Source organism: Rattus norvegicus, chromosome 19, assembly GCF_036323735.1.
Source record: "Rattus norvegicus strain BN/NHsdMcwi chromosome 19, GRCr8, whole genome shotgun sequence".
Taxonomy (NCBI): domain Eukaryota; kingdom Metazoa; phylum Chordata; class Mammalia; order Rodentia; family Muridae; genus Rattus; species Rattus norvegicus.
Genome location: NC_086037.1, coordinates 34,464,600 through 34,483,691, shown reverse-complemented (window position 1 = coordinate 34,483,691; position 19,092 = coordinate 34,464,600).

Genomic DNA, 19,092 nt, shown 5'->3' with positions numbered 1-19,092 from the left:
TCCATCTTGGCAGGTTAGGTCTACGCTGGGGTATTCGTGGTGCTCAGGCTTGCTATATGTAGGTCCACAGGAATGTCTGAAGATGACCCAGAGGTAGGCATTTGTCAGGACTCTTTCCACCCAAGTAGGAAGTGCTTATAGACATTTTTCCAAGGTATGCAGTCCACACACCATCCCTAATGAGAACCTTCTGCCCCAGTGGAAGATAGGACTGTAGACAGAGCAATTTGTGGAGAAGCTGCTGGCCTAGACTTTCAAGAAAGATCCCTGGGCTTAGGGTGGGATGTGTGTTGAATGCAGGACAGACAGATTTGAGTGAAGAATGCTGACGTGGGACTGGAAAGATGGCTCAGTGGTTATGAGCACTGGTGGTTTTCCCAGCAGACCTGAGTTCAATCTCCAGCACCCATTTGATGGCTCACAGCCATCTGTAATTCCATTCCCAGGGGGATCTGATACCTTCTGGCCTCCACAGGCCCTGGATACAGCACAGTGTACAACCATACATGCAGGCAAAATACCCATACACAAAAAATTAAAATAAATGTTTAAAGAGTACTGATATGGACATCTTGAAGAGGCTACTTGTTTTGTTTAGGAAACATCCCAAAGTGTGTGTGAACTCCAGATGTTCCGAATGTCATTCAGAATAGCCCACCAGGTTGACGAGGGGACAGTGTCCCTGGGAAGGAAGTTTGGGAGAGTTTCCTGCCTGTCTTCACCTGTTGGTGATAGCAGGTCTGGGTGGGTTGCCAGTGGTGGGGAACTGCTTTACATTGCTCAGTGTCGATGGAAGGGGTTGTTTTTGGGGACAGCAAGGAGGCTGGTGAAGACTGACCTGGATAGTGTGGAATCAATCATTTCTCTTAGCACGGGACTTCGATCACGCAGCATAACTAGAATCTGCAAAGGTTTTATCTGTCGACAGTATCGGTTTTCAAGACTTTAATACTACCATGGTGTGCTCTTCTTGGGGGCTAGTTGGTCTTACCAGCCTTGACCCTGCACCCACAGTTTGCTTCTCAGTCCTGTATTCTGCTGGCTCCAGAGGGTCAAGCCTGCTGAGTGGGTTGCCATGGGGTGAGATTATAACAGGAAGCATTGTATTGCAGACAAACGTACTGCTACAGAGCAGGCAGTCTCCTCAGAGAAGCACTGGGAGAGGACTTAAAGGCAATGGCTGGGAGCTGGGAGGGTGGGAAAAGCAAGGATAGGGGATGGGGGAGATGGGGAGCAACTCTATTGGTTCTCTGTGCTTGTTTGTGGTGTAAACATCCACACCATGCGACTGCAAACTATTGGGTACCAGCTCAGCAGATAGAATGGAAAGAGAGACATAGATTCTTCACAAAAGGGCAGAGCATGTCCACACTGAATGCTAGCGTTCAGTCTAGGGCTCTGCATATTGCTTGGGGACCAAGCCCAACCCCACACTGTTTCCCCAAGTGACATTTTAGCAGAACACAGTCACACCCACTTGTCCTGTAACAGCAGAGTTGTAGAGCTGTGACAGAAAACTTAAGGCCTTGCACAGCCTAAAATATTTACTCTTTGGCTACTTGTAGGAAAAGTCTGCCCAGTGTTGTTATAGATGTCATAAAATAGATATATAATTAGGAAGGACTGAGTCCCAGAGGTTGTTTTTGTTATCTCTATATCTGTCTGTCTGTCTATCTATCTATCTATCTATCTATCTATCTATCTATCTATCTATCTATCTATCTATCTATCTATCTATCTATCATCTATCTCATTCCATAGCCCAGGGAGACCTTGAACTTGCCATAGTCTTTCTGCCTCAGTGTTCTGAGTACTGGGATTCCAGGTATGAATCACCTTTTCCCGCCTCAGTTTAACTTTCATAATAGATGATTTCAGACCTAGCTCACTGCTGTCCACCCCTGAATATTTAACCCTTGCTTGTCAGGAGCCCGGTGGGACCATTCTTGCTCACCATGGACTCCTCCAATGACCCCTCGGCTCCCTTTCTCCCCTGCACTACTCACCCAACACCATTTACTCTGATCTGGTTTGTTGTGCTCTCAGAATTAGCAGCAGTGATGACTGTGACTCTTACTCCCATTTTCTCAGCATTTTGACCAGCGCCTGACACAAAGTAGGCGCTCAAACATTTGCTGAACGGGGGAACGGAACTTTTAGCCTCTTGGGCAGATCAGCTGTCCTATTCACTATTACGGATACAGCCAGAACTGTCTGTCCTTTTGAGAAAGTACAAGAGGTCCCAGTCTGTAGTTCCCTCATGCCACATGATCTTGGAGACATCGCAGAGCTTCTCCAGAAATAAACTTTGAATGAAGCCATGTTTATCACGCTGCCTTGTGCTCAGAAATCCCTTACTAAATGGTAGTCAGCAGCAGCAGTAGCAGCAGCATAGGGGAAATGTAACCATGAAATTGAGAGATAGGCTCGTGAGACTAATTAAACACACCCCTTCTGCCTCCACTTGCCCTGTCAGGCCAGGGCAAGTCCTCATACTACTTATAAGATTTGTATTTCCTAAATTGTCTCCTTTTGAGTGCAGCAGCGCCACCTTGTGGGCACGTTAGGTTACGACGCAGTACCCCATAACTTCCAAGTGGTCCCAGTCAGACAGTACGTGTGAAAGGCAGCAGGTGATGCTAAAAGCAAACCTGGCCTTCAGGGCTACGTAGCACATTACAAATGACATGCAGGAGGCCTTAACCCTCCCCGTCCCCCCCCCACCTCCCTCCCCACCCCCCTCCCTGTCCCCCGTGTAACTTAAAGACACATGGTTCGTGATGGCCATTTCTGCTGCTACTGTCTTCTTTCATGATTGGCTCTGCCCTGGTTCTGACTCCAGCTTTAGTCTTCAGGCGCCTTAAAGCCACATTTAAAACGAGATAGTGCCATCTACTGGGAGGACACGGTAAGATGGGTTATGGAGTCCAAGACCAGATCGACGGAATGAATCTTGGTTTTTGTGAAGAACGTGGAGGAAAAAAAAAAAAAAAAAAGAACAGGTTCTGATATCACAATCACTGGTGCGCATGTCTAGGCTCAAACCTAAAGTTATCAGTTGCCCGAATGCCCCCACAGCTTGCTTCGTCAGAGTCTGTGGACCACCTGCCTCTGATGTTGGGGCAAGGCGGGTGTGGAGGTCCTATGCAGAACAGGCAGAACCAACTTTGCAGGACAGGGCCCTGGGATGGCATTTTACACCGTCCCGTTTCCTAAGCTGTATGCTGTCCACGGGTGTAGTGTATGCTAATTCCTGCCGTGGTGGAGAACACTTTTTTATCTTCCAGGAAACTCGGAGCCACAGCGCCTCCCCATGTTCGTTTTGGGTCATGCATCACGTGAAATAGCACCCTTGGGTCAGGCCTGGCAAGCCAAAGGAGTTACTGCAGGTTCCTGCTGCTGCTGTCCCTTGTGGCTCCACTATTGGCTGGCCAGTTGCCACCAGCATTCTCCTAGTCCTGCTCTGCTGGGTGGGGAAGGAAGTGCGCAGCTCCATTCCCAGGCACTGACTAGGGTTCACCATAAACAAATTACAGGGCTTTGCTGGAGAGATCCTATAACAGATCTCAGCACCTTCTTCATGGCTTCTCTTAGAACATCAGCATGCAACACACACAGGGGAACTGGGCTCCATTCTGCACCATCCTGTTCACTTCTGGCGTCTGAGGTCTCCATCAGTGAACGCCAGGTACTTCAGGAGCTGGTTTTCCTTGGGCTGCCAGCTTTTCTTGTTTTGCTTCTTCTTCAGCTCCTGTTCCTGGATAATTGCTCACAAACTGAGACACGATTCAGAACCCTCCATGTGCTGCAAACTTTGTACTCAGCACATGTGCCAGTAGGAGCCCTTTTGAGGGAATGAGAGGTTGCACATCTGCCCAACCATAAGCCAGAGATCCTGGCAACTTTGTTTATAATGGGGCCAATTTGAGAAGCCTGGATGTGCAGAACCTTGATACATTGTGGCATAAATAGACCCTGGAGTATGTTGGAGTCTCTGATGATTCCTCTGGATCATGTGCATGTGCCTGTGCGTGAGAGACAGAGAGACAGAGAGACAGAGAGACAGAGACAGAGAGGGCTGGAAAGATGGCTCAGCCGTTAAAGGCTAGGCTCACAACCAAAAATATAAGAGAGAGAGAGAGAGAGAGAGAGAGAGAGAGAGAGAGAGAGAGAGAGAGAGAGAGATTGGGAGAGAGAGAGAGAGAGAGAGGAGGTTGACACTGGGTATCTTTCATGGTTGATCTCTACTTTTGGGTCAGTGTCTCTCACTAATATTGGAGACAGTAGATTTGGCCAGGCTGGCTGACCAGCAAGCCACAAAGATCCTTCCTGTCTCAGCTGCCCCAGTGTTGGGATTATAGGGACGGCCCTCCACACTTAACTCTTTTGTTTTTATACACAGGCACATGGCATGAGCTTTGCTGACTGGGCCAACATCTCAGCCTGTGGACTGTTACTTTGATCTATAATATATTTGGCAAAAACAAACAAATGAACAAACAAACAAACAAACAAACAAAAAACAGGTTATAAAAACTCAGATATCACAATAGTGCTCAATGTGCTTATAAGAGGATTGTGTGTGTGTGTGTATGTGTGTGTGTGTGTGTGTGTGTGTGTGTGTGTGTGTGTGTGTTGAAAATGCCACTAGCAGGCACCATGCTGGCTACAGAGCTCTTCCTGGCTGTAGATGTTGTTTATGAGTTTTCTCTTCTCACATTGGTCCATCTGTATTGGGACTAAAAATCGACTGAGCAACAATAGTGCAGGAAGCGTGGACGTCAATGCCAGAAGGAGGGGATGTCAAGAGCCTTCTGAGCTTTTAGACCACATGTTACAAGGTGCTCCAGGTCTGGGGAGTGTGTGGCAGGAATTCTGGAGGTCACTGGGATGGCAAAGACCTGGGCATGTTTCCCTCAGGGTTGCAATGAGCCCTTCCCTTGGCCTCTTTGAGAAGAAAAGGCCTGTATCTGTTTCCACAGTAACAGCAGGATGGAAGCAGGTTGTACGGCCTCATGAAGGGGTGAAGTGTCGTTGGCCTCTTTGGTGCGTGGGGCCATGACTCTGGGGGTGCTGTCACCATGACTAAAATCACCAGTAGACCAAGAGTAGTTACATTACTTGGGAGACTGGGGAGGAAGGACTCTGGGCCTCCCACTCCTGCTAAATGTTCTTCCTTTTCCTAGATTCTGGTGTTGGGGATTCTGGAGAGAAGGATAGTGTGGAGAAAGGGTACCCAGGACAAGCAGAGCAAGGAAATGCATGCTGTGTGGAGAGAGGAGGTGCGGGGGGCAGGCAGTTTGGGCTGACCAGGGATGCCTGAAGGTAAATGCTAGTGTGGACATCTGAGATAAGCAACAGAGAAGGAGCAGCCAGAAGGACGGGCTCAGGATTCGAGGCTCACGTTTTTAAAGAGTGCGAAGGGTAGAGGAGCTAGGGCAGAAACCGACAGAGGAGAAGCCTGGTCAATGAGAAGGCAGGGTGCATTTGGCCTGGGCCCCGGTTTCTCTAGAGGGAGAACATCTGTCCCCAGCTCAGCTTCTCTTGTGCAAACATCATCCTCATTTCCCAGGTGGGGAAACAAAGGAACTGACAGAGCCACGGGTCTTGAACTTGGGAGCCCCTGGCTCTAGAGGCCTGGCCTTGACCCTACACTAGGAGGGAAGTGCTTGGTTGTCTCCTCAGGTCCCCCCTATAGAAGTCCATGGGTAGGGGAGGCCCCTAACTGTGCTCTGGAGCCATAGGTTGTTTCATAAAGGGACATATGAGGTGGTTTCCTTTCTTTAAATGTCATGCCACTGACCACAGCAAGTCATGTGGGGCTTCTGCAGAGTCCTGTCCTTCAGTCAGGTCACATGGTTCCCTAGGGACATCTTTCACATTGAGCCTTCAGGATCCTGAAGGCAAGAGACAAGCCCTGCACACCTGGCTCCTGACCCCAAAAACTTTCTGACATTATATGGAAGCCGGTGGCCTTGCACACTGAGGTGAAGTCTGTGGTTGACACTAGGCTGTCACGTTCTGCTGCGTGCTCTCCCTCCTGCTGTCGTGGCTCCATTTAATAAGCACACCATCACCTGGGAATAAGCACACCCAGGACCTCAGGGGAGTTAGAGGCAGGGCTGGATCGGGGTAAATCGCCGAGTCCTTCCTGCCCTGGGAGTGGTTCACAGAGGAGCCCAGGCACTGCTGTGAGGCTCAGATTCTGAGGTTCCTCAGCGGAGGTGGATTTCCTGGAATTTGTGCTGAGTGTTAGTTACCTAACTGACAGGGATAGGCCGACCATGGGTTTTAAAACCAGGCAACCTAACCTGGGTGGTGGTGGAGCCTGCTTTCCATTCAGCACTCGGGAGGCAGAGGCAGGTGGTTCTCTGAATTCAAGGCCAGCCAGGAATACAGAGTGAGTTTCAGGACAGCTAGGGCTATGCAGAGAGACCGTGTGTGGAAAACAAACAAACAAACAAACAAACAACAGCAAAGCAAACGAACAGAGAAAACAAGGCATCCCAGAGCATGGCTTTTCAGTTGCACATGCGCACAAGGGCCAGGCTGGTGCTGATGTGAAGTAAAGTGCCGTTAATGGCGGCAAGCACGAGGTTTGCTCTGCTCTGTCTTTCCAAATACGGTTTTCCAGAGGACACCAGCGTTCCCCATTTGTGAAGTTATGACAACCGTTTTCTCTTAAGGCTGGTAGACCAGCGATTTGTCATCTCCACACGGTCTCTGAGAGACCACGGGGCCCAGACTGGTAGCGGTGGCAGCGTGGGAAGTGTAGACGCGAGCAGGTTAGAGTTCTGCCTGTGTGTCGCCCTCCCAGCTAGCCAGCTGTCATGTCACCAACACTCTGCGGGCTGAGTGGGGCCAGCGCAGCATACGCATTTTTGATCAGGTTTCCTTTTGAATGAGTTAACTGTCATGAATAACAGAGCAAAGGGCACTGGCATCGTCTTTAACTATAACTGCTCCAATTAATTATGGTTTAATTAGCATACATCGAGAGCAGCCCTGAAAATAATACTTCATGGGTTACAGATGCCCCGGCAGCTGGAACATGAAGTGTGATCAGGGCTGGGGGAGATAGTTATTAATAAATTACTCCCATTGTCAGGGACCCTTATTTATACAAATTAGCAGGGGATACATAATCAACTTTAACTGTATAATTTATAATAATTGATTTCATTTTGACTGACCACTAGTCGCTTACCAAATACCCTTGGAAGAAAAATTGCCCTATTAGGGTAAGTTTAATCCTAAACATAGCTAATGAATCCTATTACTTTAAGGTCATATTTGAAGCTTTTGTTAATTGTCAGAACCATTTTAAATTGATTAGAGTTAAATTAAATCAATGTAATGTTTAGAAAAACAATATTTCTAATGGATGAGGCCAGGCTGACCTCGAATAAACATATTTATCAACCGATTCCTGGTGGGGCGAGAGGGAGCAGCTGGGCCCATAACTCACATTTGTCTATAATATGGGAAATGTCACCAGGCAATTAGCTATGCCAGGTAATGAATAGGGAATGCGGGGACACCCTCTGGCAGCTGGGCTGGATGGGATTGCATGTCGCCAACAGTGGCATATGACTGTCACCTGTGGGCGACTTCCCTGTCCCTCCAACCTCAGCACAGCAACTTCCGGTGCCTCTGTCTGGTTCCCATTTCTCACTACTTACCAGGACCACCAGCGGTGACTCCTCCCCCTACCTCTCCCCTTTACCTCTCACCCCCACCCTCAGATTCAGCACCCGCTCTTCCTCCAGGCCAGGAAGCTGGTCACTGTACACCTCCCATTTATCTTCCCTAGCCTTGGTTGGCACAGACTCCACCCAGGCAGCAGGGGAGCCTTACCAAGCCCACGCTACAGCGATCTCCAAGGAAGGACTCTCAGTACAAAAGGCTGTCAGCTTCATAGCGCTGAAACACTAGGTCACTAGGTCCCACAGCTGTTGGCGGCTTCCATTGCAGCGTGCCTCCTGATTTCACTTGGCCATGAATCACAGAGCCTGCCCCAAGACAGGAGCCTCAAGAAGAAGGAAGGAGTGAATGGCTGTGGGTTGATAATGTGGTCCTCTCCAATACGTTGGCTGGAAGGAGACCACCACTTCTCACCTTCTGCTCACTCCTCAAAGGCCATGTGTATCGTATGCATTCAGCTTTCTTCTGCATCAAGAGGTGGACCTTAGTATGGCCATCTTTGAAGGGATATCTTGGCTGAGTTGTGATGGATCCAGGCACCAAACTCTGAGAGAATCCAGAACCCCTTCTATAGCCTTCATCTGGTCAGCAGGGCTTCCTGTGGGAGTCCGTCTAGGAGTCTCTAAGAAAGACCTGGATTTCCACAGAGGTCTTGGTGGCTACTCTGAGCTTCCTTCCCCGAGAATAAGACCTGGATAGGGAAGCTTCTGTGGAGGAGAGAAAGGTGATGGCTGCCTTTGGAGTTCTTCTGCTTCTTCCTCTGGTGTCTTTGCCTCAAAAGGTAAGTGACCAGAGAGTGCTTCCCATGCTCCATGTATCCTTGAGTTTGCAGCTCAGTGGGAACAATTATCCTGGTAACAGTTAGTTTCATGTCAGCCTTAGTGGATCAGTATTGTCCCGATTCGACACTGGTTGGTGGTGGTGGGGACTGTGTATGGCTGTGGTTTGATACCATCACATCCGAACCAGGAACTCAGGAGGGTAGACCCTCCCCCAGCCCCTCCCCCAGCCTCTCCCCCAGCCCCTCCCCCAACCCCACCCCCAGCCTCTGGCATTGGTCTAGATTACTCAGTCCTTCACAGGGTTAAGGAGAATCCAAGATAGAAGAAAGAGGAATTGCTTCAGTCTCATGCTCTTGGGATGTTAGTCAAGCTGCCACACTTGCAGGAGATGCAGTGGACAAGGAAATGAACTCTTGGTCTCCAGTGTCTGTTGAATCATGACCTGTTAAAAAGCCACAATGGGTTAGGAACCATGGTGGTGATAATCCCAGCTCGTGAGAGGCTGACAGAGGAGAACTGCATTTGAAGTCAATGGGGGCTCCATAGTGGGATCTTGTAAAAACATCAACAACAACAAAGAAAGAAAGAAAGGACAAAAGAAAGAAAAGAAATGGAGAAGAAAAGATACAGTGACAGTGTGAATAGTGGAGCAGCTGGAGTGAGGTGAACTTAGGAACCACAGCCAAGTTCACAAAAGCTGTCTTCTTGGTCCCCTGCAGCCTCCCTCTCAAGGCCTGTGTCCCTCCTCTGCTGAGCCTTCTCTGAACTTTGTCAGTTTCGGACCCTACAGTGGCCGAAGACCAAGAGTCCTCAGGAGGGAACACAGAGGAAGACAGCTTTGGTGGGAGGCTTGGAGGTGTGGAGGAGTGTGGATGGCAGGACCAAGGATGAACAGAATGGAGGTCGAGAAGGAGGTGGAAAGGCCTCTGGAACCCAGCAGGCAGGCTCTGGTCAAGACTGCTGTCCAGGCTGTGTGAGAGGTGGGACCAAGAGCCCACAGGGGCTTCTGTAGAGATTTTTGGGGCTGACTGCTCTAAATTCTCAATGCTTGTCTACAGGTAAGTCCCGTCTCGGTCACAGACCTGCAATGCCACTATTAAATTCCCCTGGGAGAGCTGGGCACAGGTTACAAATCAGTGTCCTGGCTTCTCAGAGACCACAGCCATGAGGCAGGTTAGGGACCCCAAAAATCTGTCTCCCCTCCCATGGTGCAGGGCCTCACACCAGCGGGTTGAGCTCCATTCCAGCCTCCAAGTTCACCTTTTAAAAGGTTGAGTAGTCAAGGTGCTCCTGAAGCAATTTGAGAGCACAGGCTGAGGTTTCTGAGACTGTTTCCTAAGTTCCAAAGTGGCCTTGTCCTGACCTACTTTCACAACAAAACTTTAATCACACTATAGACACCTTCTACCAATTCTTTGTTCAATCTTTGGTTTTTTATTTACCCTGGTTTCAGCCAACTGTGGTCTGAAAGTTCCAGAGTGAGCAATGCATAGATTGTAGATAGTTTTCAATGGACCACCTTGCTGTTAGTCTATTTCACTTGTAACCATTGTTTGTCTCACACTGTGCCCAACTCACAGGTTAAAACATAATAGATGTGTGTTCATGACAGGCAGGACATGGGGTCAGGCTAAAGGTCTGCCAGCAGATAAACGGTTAAGAAAATGTAGGCTTCGTATGCACGGATTTTATTCAGCTGTGAAGAAGGAAATGTCATCTGCAGGACCTGGAGGCAATTGGAGATTCTTACGCTAAGAAAAGCAAGCCAGACTCAAATGAGGCTGGGGACAGAAGGGTGTGAGATTAGAGCCAGGATTATAGAACTGGGAACAAGGAATGCATCTGAGGAATGCATCCGAGGGCTCTGTGGGGTCCGGTTAGAAGGCAGACTCTGACTAGGTGGTTTGAAGGAGCGAGTAAGGTTCTCAGCAGCAACGAGAACCAAGTGCACTGTGCGGCTAGTGAGCGTGTTCTACGGAGGGCAGGGAGGACTCGGTTTAACCTAACAGGAACATCAGTTGGCACCACGGAGAGGCTGGGGGTGAGCGACAGTCATTAAGAGGGGTTAATGTCCTCACTGGACTAAACTAGCTGCACAGGAGCACTGTGTCATGAGGCAGCTCTTCAGTGACGCCTCCCTTTTGCATGCGCATGTGTGGGCTTTGACCCGCCCACATGCTCCAATAACATCCCTAGATGCCGCCTCCTTACTCTTGGAGCTGTCAGCCTCCAGGACCTTGAGCCTAAATGAACATCTTTTCTTTTAAATGCACCAGTCTGTGTTACTCTCCAACAGCCACCGGGAGGGGCTAAGACAGAAGACCCACGCCTGGAGTGGACGTCTGCATTCGCACCCTTTTGGCAAGCACCGATTTCAGGACTGGTCTTAGGACCACACGGAACAAATCACGTCCCATGCGAGCACTAGTAACTCCACGAGAACAGGCCAGCTCAGAGCCTGGCATGTAGGCAAAGCTTCGTAAACATCGTGTGTTTGCCAGGTTTAGTGAGGCAAAATTCATACACGATAAACATCACTGTCAAAAGCACACAGTTCAGTGAAGGGCTTGCGGTTCGGAGGCAATGTGCTCACCTCTCACACGTGAAGCCCTGGTTGGGTACCAGTTCTAGGCCATTCGACTGTCCACTTTTCGCGGGGACAGAACTCACGGCCTCTCACCGGCTGGAGAAGCTCTCTGCTACCCACCTGTACTCCCAAGCACCAGCTCAGTGAGTTTTGATGATATTAAAAGTCACATAATAGCCACAGGCCAAGAGATGGAGTATTTCCTGAAGTCAAAATATTCCTTCCAGCTGGAGAGATGGCTCAACAGTTAAGAACACTGTCTACTTTTAAAGAGGTCGGTAGTTCAAACCCCAGCAACCACATGGTGACTCACAATCATCTGTAATGGGGTCTGATGCTCTCTTCTGGCATGAAGGTGTATATACAGTTAGAGCACTCATTCATAAAACAAATACCTCTTTAAAAAATACTTCTTCATCTCTTTTCTACCAATGTCGTCTTCACACCACAGGTCCCGGGAAGACACTGATCTGATTTCTGTTCTTGTATTTGAAGCTTGGTATTTCCTTGAACTAATGCCAAGTTCTCGAACCAATGTCAAAATCGCATCTAGCTCAATTTGTGGTAACGTAATATTTTTGAGAGTTATCTGTGTTGACCACCAGTTTTGTTTTCTTTTGTTGCCGAGAAGGAGTGCTGCAAAAGTCAGTAGACTACCAGTCATCTCTAGCGTGGCTCGGCGTGAGAAATGCAGCTGTAGTCTTTGGGTGTAGGACTTCGCGTGGACACATTTTCATTTTTCTGGATTGACTACCCACGGAGCTACTGTGGAATGATATAACTTGCTCATAGCTTTATTGAAGATTGACTTGTAGCTTTCTAGGAGGACTCCAGTGTTCCTCTTAGAGCACCAGTATTTTAGATGTTTCTCTTTTTAGCATGCGTATTAGTATATGGTGGTTTTAATTAGCATAATTATTTCAAATTCCATTTTATGTGGATCTTTTTTTTACTTTTGCTATTCATTCTTGGTATAAAAGCTATTCAGATTTTTGTTTATTTTTTTTTGACCCATGTCTGTGCATGTGCTGTTTGTGAATGTCTGTCCTCATGTGTGTTCAGGCGCACGCGCACAAGTGGGGGTGTCATGGTTCTCGTGTGCACACGCACACATATGTGTGTGCACACGTGTGAATGGAGGCCTAGGACTGACGTCTGGAATCTTCCTCAGCTGCTTTCCGCATTCTTCAGTGATGCAGGCCTCTCACTTGAACCCAGAGTTCACTGCCATGGCTTGTGAGCTAGGCAGCTTGCTCTGGGGACTGTGGAATGTCGTGTTCTCCTATCTTCGACTTGAGTGCCGGGCCGATTAACAAACTGAGCCATTCGCCCAGCCTTCTCTGTCAAAAGTCTTTAGACTCTTGGTCTTCCTGTACTGTCAGCAAGCTCGCATCTTTATTTACGACTTCTCAATATATTGCTTTTCTGGTGCTGGGCATCAAACCCAGGGCTCTGCGCATGTTAAGCAAACAGTCATCGACACACATCCTAACTTCTTCTCTCGATATATTTTTAAAATTGCATTTGTTTGTTTGTTTGTTTATTTATTTCTGGGGAGTGGCACTCCATGGTTCATGTGTGAAAGTCAGAGAGCAACTGCTGGAACGTTCTTCCCTCTTTTCACTGTTGGGCCCTAGGACTTGAACTTGGTGACAAATGCCCTTATTTCCTGAGCCAACTTGGCAACCCTCAATACAGTGTTTATTAGTGCTTCGCCAAGGGCCCTAGCTACTTTTTCCTAATGTCTTCCTACCTTATGGTGACACACACACACACACACACACACACACACACACACACACTGTTCCTGTGGAGAAACCTAAGTCACCCCCAACCATGTTTGTAAGATTCAATGTAATACTAGTCCAAAAATTTCATCCAAATTTGTATGGAAATTTTCAACTTGCTTCTAAGTTGACATGGGAAAAGAAGGATCTAGAATAAACAAAACAGAGCTGGAGGGCTACTGTTGATTTCAGATTCATAAAATATATTTCATGAACAACACCAAAGATCTAAAATTAGAACCACATCTACATTGTCAATTGTGTTTTGGCCGGTGCCACTGTAGCAGAAAGGGGGCATGGCGCTATGGTCAACCATTGAAAATTGGCATTTTACTTCAGGAGAGAAGGAATTTTGCCCTAACTTTGCACCACACCCAAGCAAGTTGAAACGCACCATAGATTTTAAGGTAAGAACTAAAAGTTCTTTTTAATCCAGAAGACAAGAGAAAGAACAATGTCTGTGTGCTCATATGATCACAGAGGCTGGTGGCACATTCACACGGGCAGTGTGATCTGTGAGGTAAGTTCAGGGCCCAGGAGAGCCACTGACGGTCACAGTAAGGCCGATGTTCTAGAGAGCTGTCTTTGCCAGGAGAGGTTGGCTCACTGCTTTCTTAGGGCCACTGCTGATAAGACAAGACCCACCAGCATGCAGAGGGCTGTGTGCGTACCCCAAATTTATTGAGTCACCTGGTGGAGGAGCGTGGTTTCCCTGCATTCATTTGAGCTTGATTTTTTTTCCCCTTTCAACAGTGTTTTGTAGCTCTCAGCACACAAATTCTTCACAAAAATATTAGCTCCATCTATAACTATTTGTGTTTTTGAAGCCATCATTAAATGTTCTTTGTAAAGTTTCTATTTATTTATTTTTGGTGGAGGGGGCAATGCTTTGACACAGTGTCTCCTGTAGTCTAGGCTGGACCTGACCTCACTGCGTCACCGAGGATAGCCTTGAACTCTGTTCCTCCGCTACCACACTCAAATAAAATTCTGATTTTCAATCTTTTCACTTATTATTTTTTGTATGTTATTCTTGAGCCCTATTTGACATTAAAGTGACATGTTAGTCTAGTAGCTTTCTGGTAAATTAGATTGGGGTTGTTAAAAAAAAGTAAGTGTGCCATCATACTGGACAAGCAGTGGCCATACTTCTTTTTTTAGCCTTTTCCCCCTTTTGTTGGCCTCGTAGCAACAGTGAGGACTGCTAATGCTCTGCTTAAGGAAGTGAGAGTGATTTACAGTGTATTCACGGTACACCTACAAATGGCTACCCCCTGAAGAAAATGTCCCTCCCACCACCACCATCATTGCTCACATATAAACCTTCAGGGAGGGTGGGGCATTTGACCCGCTCCCCTCCATGACACGGTGTTGTTAAGCCCAATGTCTTATGTCTTGCTTAGAGCCTGGAAGTCTCCCTGTCGGCTTTGGCTCCCACCAGGTTTTCAGCTCCCTGAATGCTGTGCAGAGTCCTCTCCATGGTTTCCTGATGCTCTACTTGTGAAGGATATTCTATTTGGTCCTAGTACCCTGGGCATGAGGTTTCCGGAGTGTGCTTCCACAGAGGGTCTTAGGCTAGTTACTGAGTGAGTTACCAAGGCAGCAGAGAAGTTTATCCGTTATGACGACTTTTCAAAGAACCAGATCTTCATGTCCTTGGGTTTCTTCTTTTCACCATTTCATGAACTCCTGTCCAAATTTGTTACCCCCCCACCCCCCGCACGCTGATTACTTATTTGCTGTCTTGTTTCTAATTTATCGAGGTGTAAGCAGAGGGAAATACTTAAAACCCTTTCTTTTCTAAGACCAGGCCACGAGGCCTGTCGAGTCACAGGGCCACACTACAAACTGACAGCACAGCCTGGTCCTGCTGTAGAGACCCTTCCTGCCTTGAGCCCTGCAAGACCACCATCTCTCCTCATAGCGTCTGAAAGGACAGGGGCAGGTTCCCAAGTGTGGGCACATGCATCTTCCAATCCAAGCGGGTCTGCCTGGTGTCGGGCTCCTTCCCTGGGGTGAGTTATGCAGGATGGTGATGTGTTTTATTTTGTAGAGACTTTTCCATTGCTCCAGACCACTTTGCTGGTGCATGCCCCCGCCCCGGATCTTTAAACATTCACTTTTGGGCGTGCATTACATTCATACCAAGGCATCCAGCTTTGAGATGTCCAGATGGTTGATATCGATTTGGCCTGAATTATCTGCTGTGCATAACTACAGGAATTTTGACCTTCCATTCATGGTTAGGAGGTGTAGTTAGTTGGTGCAGCCCACTAAATATACGCCTACTTAAGTGTATAAATATGACTGTGGTGGCTTGAACATTAATGACCCCCATAAGGTCATGTGACTGTGGTGCTTGAACATTAATGGTCCCCATAAGGTCATGTGACTGTGGTGCTTGAACATTAATGGTCCCCATAAGGTCATGTGACTGTGGTGGCTTGAACATTAATGGTCCCCATAAGGTCATATATGTGAATCCTTAGCTATCAGGGAGTGACACTCTGTGAGGTTTAGGAGGTGCGATCTTGTCAGAGAAAATATGTCAGTGGAGTGGGCTTTGAGATTTCAAAAGCCCAAACTGGGTTTAGTGTCACCGTACAGAATGTAGATGTCTCAGCTACTTCTCCACACCATGTATGCCTGCATACCACCATGCTTCCCGCCATGATGTCAGTGGACTGAGCCTCTGAAACTGTGAGTCAGCCCCAAGTAAAAGCTTTACTTTCTAAGAGCTGCTATGGTCCTAGTGTTTCTTCCCAATGACAGAACGCTGACCAAGACAATGACTATACTTAGAACGAGATCCTTTGAAGACAATTACATCAAAGCCATCTTGGACTAGGGTGGGCCAAGCTATGACGTTAGAAAAGAGCTGCGGAGACGGTCTCGTGAAAATGGAGGTCTCGTGAATCTGTCTATCAACCGAGAAAGGTGAAAAGGTTTCTGGCTGTCACTAGAAGCCGTAAGAGGCCATAGTATCCAGAAGGAGCACAGTCTGTCACTACTAGGGTGTCAGACCCTCAGTTTACAGAACTGTAAAGGATACTTTTCTGTTGCGGAAACCAATACATTTGTGGGAATTTTCGTAGCAGTGACACGGCATGGAAAGGACACATTTATCAGGCCAGACCCTAAGCCACAGACTGATAGTTGGCTCTGGTAACTATGCTTGCTGCCTGTTTATGGCTTGTGTTCTGTCAACTTGACAAAAGCTAGAGTCATTTGAGAGGAGAGAGCCTCAGGTGAGAAAATGGCACCACCAGATTGGCCTGTAGGGCATTTTCTTGATTGACGATTGATGTGGCACCCTGGGCAGGCATCCTGCACGGAATGAGAAAGCAGGTTGAGCAGAGCGGAGTCCCATGACTTCTGCTTGAGTTCCTGCGCTGACTTCCCTTCACAATGGAGCTGAGAAATGAAAACTATCCTTTCCCTCCCAAGTTGTTTTTGGTCAGCATTCTACTACAGTAACAGAAAGGTAATGGAGACACCAAGCTCAGCACAGGAGAGGTCGTTAGGCTGAAGCTTGGCTGAGCTTTTCTCCTCCGCAGTCGCAGTCACGGGAAGTGCAGGGACTCTGCTCTTACAGTGAGGCATCGCATTCTCCAAGCCTCTGGGGCACATAAGATTGTGATTAGACCCCATTGCTGGGATCTTTCCTGGGTTTTAAGGGTACCCTCTCCTTGAACACAGGAGAGGGTACCCTTTCCAAACAGCGCTTCTTTATACAGAGTTCCATCCTGACCCTTTAAACCAGCATTCTCAGAAGATGCTGGCAGTCTCCCGCGGCCCTGCCTGTGCCTGATCACCGGATCTGGAGAGCCTTAAAATCCCCCCCATCCTGTCACGGTCCAAGCATGATGAGATCTGGTCCTGAACTAAGACTGGAAGTCCCTTCTTCTCCGAGCTGCAGGAGTCTGAGTTGCAGGGATATTTTCTACCTTTCTCATTATCCTGACAGAGTATCTCACAGGACAAAGGGAAGAATTGTTACTTTTTACTCATTGTTTCTGTTGGAGTATGTTTTGGTCTACTTTATAGGAATGAAGGAAGGTTAGAGGGAAAGGGGGAGTGGTATAGACTTCTTTAGGCTACTTCCTGCTGATAAAGGGCTTCGGGTTCCTTAGAGCAAGTCTAATCTTCATCATCAGGATATCTTCAACCAGCAACTCAGCAACCCACCAACCCAGCAATAGCAAATAAAGCAGCAGCAGAAACGGGCAGCAGCAGGGGCAGCAGCGGTGGTAGCAGCAGCAGTGGTGGAGGTGGAGGTAGAGATGGCTGTGGCAGTAGCAGCAATGGTGGCAACAGCAGCAGCAGCAGCAGCAGCAGGAGCAGTCACCTCCACAGGCCTTCTCGCAGGGCTTTTCCATTTATACCCTATTTAGAGTCCCCATAATTAAACGCTGCAGCTGGCAAAGATCACACCCCTGCTAGTGCACGGGGCGAATCACAATCACCTGCTGTGAAGCAGCCTCTTATCCCACCCACACCTGGGATTAAAATGAAAACGCACTCACATAACACACATAACTGGGTTTTTAAAGAAACCAAAATTCTTACTACATGTTTCTGGGCAGAGCATCATGACAATGGGGCACACGGAGGAGGAAGGTGTCCATCTCTTGGTTGACAGGGAGTAGAGTAGAGCAGTGATAAGAAGAGGTCAAGCCAAATATATCCCCAAAGCAAATGCCCTCAGTGATCCTCTTTCTTCCATAGGCCTCCTTCTACAGTGCTAACTCCTCCGTGGACTATTGAGTTTGAAACCACCAATGGATGGAGTGCTCCACTGGGCCAGCATCTGAATGATCTAACTCTCTGGAAACAGCCTCACAGCTACACCTTGGCATATGCCTTACTAAGCTCCCGTGTGCTTCTCCTACCCATGCAGTCGATGGACAGATTAAACACCACAGGCTCCTGGATGCTCATGTTTCATTGCTCATGGCGACTGGTTGCTCTGAGTGGAAATATCCTTCCTTTAGGGCATCGATGGTGTTTGTGGGTGGTCATCTGATTCCAGGGTTTATCAAAGCCTTTTCTTTTCTGCCTTTCAAGCACCAAAGCTCCTGCAAAAGGCAGTGGACCCCATCACCTGGATTTCAGTCACCCTAGGGGTGGCCCCGGTGGGAATCTCAGCATCTGCAGTGCTATTGCACGGTGCTACCACAGATCCTAACCTCTAGCCACACAGCTTCTTCAGAACTGCACTCTGCTTTCCCTCCGGCTAGCAGAACTCCATACTGACTCTTCCTGTTCCGGCTTCTTGGAGTAGATCCCAAAACAAGGATTTTGGAACGGTGTGATTGATCTGTGAGGTTATTTTCAGAAACAAATCTTGTCAGGGAAGAAAGTGAGACGAATAAGAAAAGGGAGAAAGCATAGAGTAGGGGAGGTAAACCGAACAACACAGAACGGCTGTGGCCAAAACTGGTGCTTGGGGGCGGGCCGTGGCTGTGGGGGGGCGTGGTTGTGTCTGAGGGAGGGGCTGTGGCTGTGGGAGAGGCTGCGGCCGTGGGAGGAGCCGTACTTTGGGAGGGGCTGTGGTTGTGGGAGGGGCCATGCTGTGGGAGGAGCCATGGTTGTGGCTAAGGGAAGGGCCATGGCTATGGAAGGAATATCTTGAAACATCAATTGCATTGTAGTCCTCTCCTGCATTGGGACCAGGATCGTTTGGATCCTTTGATCTGTCAGCCATTGTCTGTAGGCTGCATTTGCTGTCCTGGGGTTTAGCTTCTGAGCCTATGTGTCTCTTGTTAGCTCACTACAGTGCTCTAGAGAAGGGAGCTATTACCTGCCTACTCATTCAGCTGAGGTCCAGACAGAGGGTTCGAGAGGGCAGCCAACATAATTCAAAGCTAGCACTATTCGGGCTAACTTCTGTACGAGGGGTAGGTGGATCCGTGTGGCTCTTGTACACATTTGTAGCGCTTGTGCACATCTACAGTGACAGCAAGGGGTTTTCTCAGCATCATTTCTGCCACTTAACAGGGCACAGTCTTAATGTCCCAGCATACTGATGGTCTTGGTCTATCTCCTCTCTTCTGTGACTTAGAGCCACTGATGTAGAAGTGTTGGTAGGTGGGCACTTGTGTTTTAGTATGGATTTAGAAATTTGTTATGAAAAGTTTTAAAAATATGTATTTGAAACTGGGTGTGGTAGTACATGCCACAGAGTTTAGGAGGCAGAGGCAGGAGGATCTCTGTGAGTTGAGCCTGGTCT